The sequence below is a fragment of the Salmo trutta genome, chromosome 26, assembly GCF_901001165.1.
Source record: "Salmo trutta chromosome 26, fSalTru1.1, whole genome shotgun sequence".
Lineage (NCBI taxonomy): Eukaryota > Metazoa > Chordata > Actinopteri > Salmoniformes > Salmonidae > Salmo > Salmo trutta.
In genome coordinates this window covers 18,952,803-18,958,802 of record NC_042982.1, presented here as the reverse complement: position 1 = coordinate 18,958,802, position 6,000 = coordinate 18,952,803, and the positions used below count along the sequence as shown (strand labels likewise).

General features: G+C 38.1%; 1 protein-coding gene across 2 annotated transcripts in view; it reads left to right on the top strand.

Moving 5' to 3' along the window:
* The first annotated feature begins 811 nt into the window (after positions 1-811).
* Positions 812-6,000, top strand: part of LOC115163324 (T-box transcription factor TBX4) — a 31,287-nt gene continuing 26,098 nt past the window's right edge. Inside the window, exon 1 of one of the 2 annotated variants that reach the window (XM_029715110.1) lies at positions 812-1,036. The gene's annotated coding sequence lies outside the window, so the exon portion shown is untranslated. Of the gene's footprint in view, positions 1,037-2,876; positions 3,466-6,000 lie in introns of those variants that run through there. The other variant, XM_029715111.1, reaches the window with a different exon arrangement.

The window sequence follows — 6,000 nt, the reverse complement described above, 5'->3', positions numbered from 1 at the left end:
TAAATTTTAAGAAAACAAAAACATATACATACAAATCAAAAACTTAAGCGTAGGATTTACAAGTGAAAAGGTCTTGTAACCTTTTTAAAATTAAACTGATATTTGCATGAAGCCTAGGTTTTTCTGCTAGAATGTTTTTAATAAATATTCATTTGTAGGTAAAATAGTGGTATACCTCCATGAAACAAACGAATATATTCTACGGACCGTTCAGAGAAATGTAATACTTACATCCTGAATTGTTTGCGACTGTACAGCACCTCGTGCTTATCTACTCAGGGCCAAAGGTCAATGACGTGTTCATTCACCATTCATGTCTTTTTAAGTTTGGAAAAAACTGTTTCTGGTTTAATTTCATACCGAAACAACGAATTAAAATGGTTCAAAATAGACTATTCAAATAAGACAATTGGTACACATTTGTTTTTCTCACTTGTGAAAACAAGCTGATGTTTGTATTGGAATTAGTGTTTTGGAAACAGATCTTTTCATTATTAATAAAACCAAAATGATCATCACATTAGCAAGGTTTATTAATGGCCCATCAAAGGTAACATATTGACACATGAATAAAAGGAACGGACTTTTCTATTTTTCTGCCTAGTATTTCTCAAAAACATAAATATAGCCTAACTACTAAACCAACGAACACTATTCGTCTCGGACCAGAGACCAAACCGCCAAGGCATCGGTATATATAATATGGCCGTTTTTAACGAGGCTTGAACATTGTCCCCTCAGCAACACCCAGCTTTGCTCCAAGTCCACTAGCCCACCACAACCCCACTGAACTCCTGTTCCTAATTTCTGCACCACGTGACTGTGGGAGTGAGTCAAGTTTAAATTCCCTTTCAGAAACCCATCTCAATTCAGCTCCTATAAAAAAAATCTACCATTTTATAGCAGAAGCATCTTCTATATCACGGCGGCTAAGGTTTGTCCTTGTGGGACTAAGATTCTCGGAAGAAAAGCACAGCTAAAGGGGAGTACAGTGCAGAGGTCAAATTCGTGTGAAGGGCTGAGCAATAACGTGGAGGTAAGAACCGCTACTTTTACATCACGTGTTATGTTTGTGAGGGCCAGTTACACAGAATTTACTATTAGCCTTTGGGCGTTTTAAATTCGGTATATTAGTTGTTGGTCAATGGTCATACCATTTTTTTTGTCTTTCATGAGGTAGGCTAATATATATGATTTAAGAGATAGAATGGCACATCTGCATTTCCTCAAGCCTTCACTATATCCTTTATTAGTGGCGCACATTAGCAATATGACAGAAACATCCTCTAAATACTCCTTTCTGTCCAACATTTACGAGGTATTTGTGTAAACACAGCCTGGCATTGTATTTATATGATGCAATGAATTTAGGGTCAATATTTACATGTATCGCTAAATATGTTCTTCCCGCGCAAATGACTGATGTTTGGAGGACCGCGTTAGATCCTGGATGGACGGTATGTTCGATGTGGAACAAAAGGCCTTCACGGGAACTCAAGAGGCTTTGGCCTTTAGGCGCCACATGACTAAAGACAGACGACTAAAAACAGATTAGAGTCCCATTTAGCGAAGGGGTTGATATAGCAATATGAGATTGAAAACCATAGAAAACGGACTATTCTGCTTGATTGTTCCCTGACAAAAAACGTCGATATTTATTTTATCATATAATAAAGATGACAGGCCTATCGAAAAAAATGCAAATGTACATTCAATTAGATTAGCCTATGATTATTACCCTATTATTAGGCTATTAGTAGTTGTAGTAGGCTATGTTTACAATGAAGAAATATTACAACTATTATTAGTAAAAAAAAATCATTCATAAGTTAAATGGACGAACATAAAACGAAAATCACCCCATCTACAAAGTAAAGAAATTAAAGGCAGCTCGTGTGTTACATTTCAGCCGAGTTACACTTTAAAAAACAGGATTTCAATAAACTGACAAATACAATCAGCCTAGATGCAATTTATTGTTCTCAAAATGATACCAAAATCAAGCCATTTGTTCATTATAATGTATATGGAAATCTATATTCTGAGCCGACAAATCATCAATAGGTCTCTAAAACCTGACATTAACCGATACAATACATCACCCATGTCCAAACATTCAACAGACTCAAACAATGACCACTGTCTGGTCATTCGATGCCTCCTCACCAGCCATATTTTGGCAGAGAAATATTGAAAGGGCTGAAAATGACAAACTGTCGCGGGAAGGACATTTAGGCTGTTCTCGTTCATTTGGTCATGTCACCAGTAGATATAAGTCAAACTCTCCCCGACCAACCCGACCCGCCAACTTCTATTGTTGATTTATTGGTCTTTCGGCCTTGTGCTTCGACCCATTTATTCCAAAACCACAACCATATTTCACCTGAAAATGTATGAGCGTTTTAGCGTCATTCTTCGACGCCTATTCCTGTTTTGAAAGGAAAACATGGCGTGCGAAATAACGGTAAAGAAATCAAATCTAGAGCCTAACTGGACCAGAGGATGGGTCGGTTATAGGCTAGTCCACTCGTCTTCACTGTGGCCCTCAGAGGTCATTTGACCTCACACTGGAACAGAGGAGACTCTGTTACCCCAACAATCCTGATTTGGACATGGTTCACCTCACAGGTAACTCGGTTCCTCACATGTCTGTTTGCACAGTGACACCTGAGTGACAAAGACCCAGAGCGGATGCTTCAATGATCAATTTGTGCTCTTCTGAGTTATATCTAGAAGAAAAGGCCTATCGGGAAAAATATTAATTATTCTCTGAATTGTTTATTAATGAAGCCTATACTATATTATGTATAATAATATCCCATAGGCCCTATCAAACTCTGCATCTATATCTATTTTTAGGCTATATAGCCTATATCATGGGATTAGTATTTTTAATGATGTAACCAATAGCCTGTGGGATGGGGGAGGAGATGAGGTTGTATTCATGTCATACACAACATTTATTAGTCCAATAGACGTTGGTGGAGAGATTCTGGCTCCAGAGGATCAGTGCATCGCGCTGTAAGGTATTCTCGTCGTTAGAGAAGCGACGTCAGGTCTGCATGGAAGAGAGGGAAGGGAGAGGGGGGAACGAGTCAAATAATTCACTCATCCCGGTGTTTTAACAATTCAAGGGATTGAGCAAATTCTTTTTTGTGTTTCCAAGAAAACATCACACACCAAGTGCGATCTCTCTAGCTCAAAGCGCACTGCACATGCGCAGAGTAGGCAACAGTCAGTTCACGAGAGTTGAATCACACCAAGTCAGGGTTAACACGGGCGCTCACGCGTGTCCGGGAGTTTACTCGAGAACCGTTATGCCGGAGAAAGATAAGCAAGTCTATTAAGATGAGATGCTGGACGACTTTCCCTAACTACGTCCCAATGGAACGTAACTTCCTGCTATTTCCTTGGTGAAGACAGAAAAGTGAAATAAATGGATTCAAGCACATAATATTTCATGAGGTAATATAATAATATTATTTCCTATCTTCGTTGTAATCTGCCTACGTGCTTTGTGCTTTGTAAACAAGCTCAGGCATGGAGTCAATCTGGAAACGGCGTAGTTCGATAGGCTCAGCTTCTTTAATGCGATTAGTGTTAGGATGGACTTTCTACTTTCTTTTGTTCACCGTTATTTGACTGCCTTGACAGTGATGGTAATGCTGTCTGTAGCCCATTTCAACAATGCAAGCTAAAGCAGAGTCCTTAACCGTTATATGACGCGGTGATATTATGGAGATATGTAACAGTCTATGGTCACACGGTCTATAAAAGATTTCATTATAACTTATATGAACATGTAGCCTATAGTACAATTTCAAAGTCACAATTTCTTTACATTTCACATATGCTCAAAGAAGTTATAGGTTATATGCTTCTAATGTTCACAATATCATTTTGAGGTTACTATAAATATGATGAAAACAGTTGTTACATAATTTACTCCATTTCTCCAAAATGTCAAGAGCCCTTGTCTGAGATTGTACGTTTCTTTATAGATCGTAGCCTAGATGCTGTGTAGAAAGGACATGAAATGTCATTTAAACACCAGAGTACCAGTCTGTTACGTTTCAGGGCCCTGTGAAGGTATTCAAAGCTTATTGACGTTAAAGCTACGAGAACTATGGATGCAAGGACTGACCATCCATTATAGTAAAATGATAGTTTTAACCATGTTTTGACGCTATACAGTATTTGTTTACATGACATTGTTTACTAACATTGGACTAAATCAAGCTTATATTTGGGTTTTGATGGGGTAAGACAGGTGAACTAAGCTCATGAGGCATTTATAAGTTATATTCTTCAAGAATCAATGGGTGTATTCATTTATAAGTCCAAAATTGGTGTAGCAACTTTCAATTCAAGCTTTAAGGTAATATAAAAAGTTAAACAAATAACAATTCTATCTGTTTTGTTTAAAATGAAAAATATTTCTTATCCTTAAATAATGGTACAAATATTATTATTAGTATCATTATTATAATAGTTAATGATGAATAATGATAACGATAATGATAAAACTATCATTATTATTCATAATAATATATTTAATTAGTTTATACAGACTGACTGCCAGATAATGATTTTAGAACATGCTTTTAGAATTATATGATCACAAATTACAACCAAATAATTTAATCTACAAATGGGAGTCTAAATAATGTCCTTTTCATTCAAGAAATACCTAAATACAAAAACTCAAACAATTATGTTGGATGTCTCTAAAATGTGGACTATAAACATTTTCACAAATTTACAATAAATAAAATCATATTTTATTTTTCATTTGACTCTAAACATTACATCCTGAGATGTTCTGATAAGTAGTATACTGACATTTGAAGCCAATCAATCCACCAAACAATTGATTAAAACATTGGCCTAATTCACTTTTGTGGAGGGAATGGAACATTCGAGAACTGCTTTGCAGGTGAGAGATTTTACAGCACCATACTCACTTACTCCTTTGGTACCACTACATTTTTGTTGTGATAGGTCAGTTTCACATCCCAAATTATTTTGCACAAATGGCGTGCTAACAAGCTCAAGGCTACGTGATGTGATTCTACTGACATCGCTGAGTTGTAGCTGCCAGAGACGTACATACAACAACAATAAAGGTGCTCTCTGTCTCTGTCTGTCTCTGTCTCTGTCTCTGTCTCTGTCTCTGTCTCTGTCTCGCTCTCTGTCTCTGTCTCTGTCTCTGTCTCTGTCTCTGTCTCTGTCTCTCTCTCTCTCTCTCTCTCTCTCTCTCTCTCTCTGCAACACATCACCAGATGCATGAGACTGGCTGCTGCACAAAATGGTAGGTCAGGTTTGAATTTATGGTAGCTGTCTCAATAACATGCATCATGCATCATGGCTATGCATTTCAGACTGGGAGGCGAAAACACACACACACACACACACACACACACACACACACACACACACACACACACACACACACACACACACACACACACACACACACACACACACACACACACACACACACACACACACACACACACACACACACACACACACACACGACAATCTGCCATGAATAGTTTAGTGGATTATATGTCTGGGAGTGACACAGATATAAACAGAGGGCTAGCTCAGCGTGTTTAGTTAAACAGGGTAAGTGAAAGGGCCCTGTTCAGGAAGGTAAAAAAGTACCAAGGCTGATTTGCAGCGCGCCTTATCTTTATTCGCTTTAGCAAATGTCTGCGTTGGTTTACAGTTGGAGCCCCTTCTCTTTCATCCTGAGAGAGAGCACTCACATTGTTTACATGCCTGAGATTAAGGGAGGGCCGGGGTGAGTGTAAAAACTATCCGAATTGTACACTGTATACCTTTATAACTGCGTCCCAAATGGCACCCTATTCCTCATATAGTGTAGTACTTTTGACAAAGGCCCATAGGACTCTGTTCAAAGGTAGTGCACTATATAGGGAATTGGGTGCTATTTGCGACGTAGACCTACAGTTTGAGTCTGTATGGTAAAAT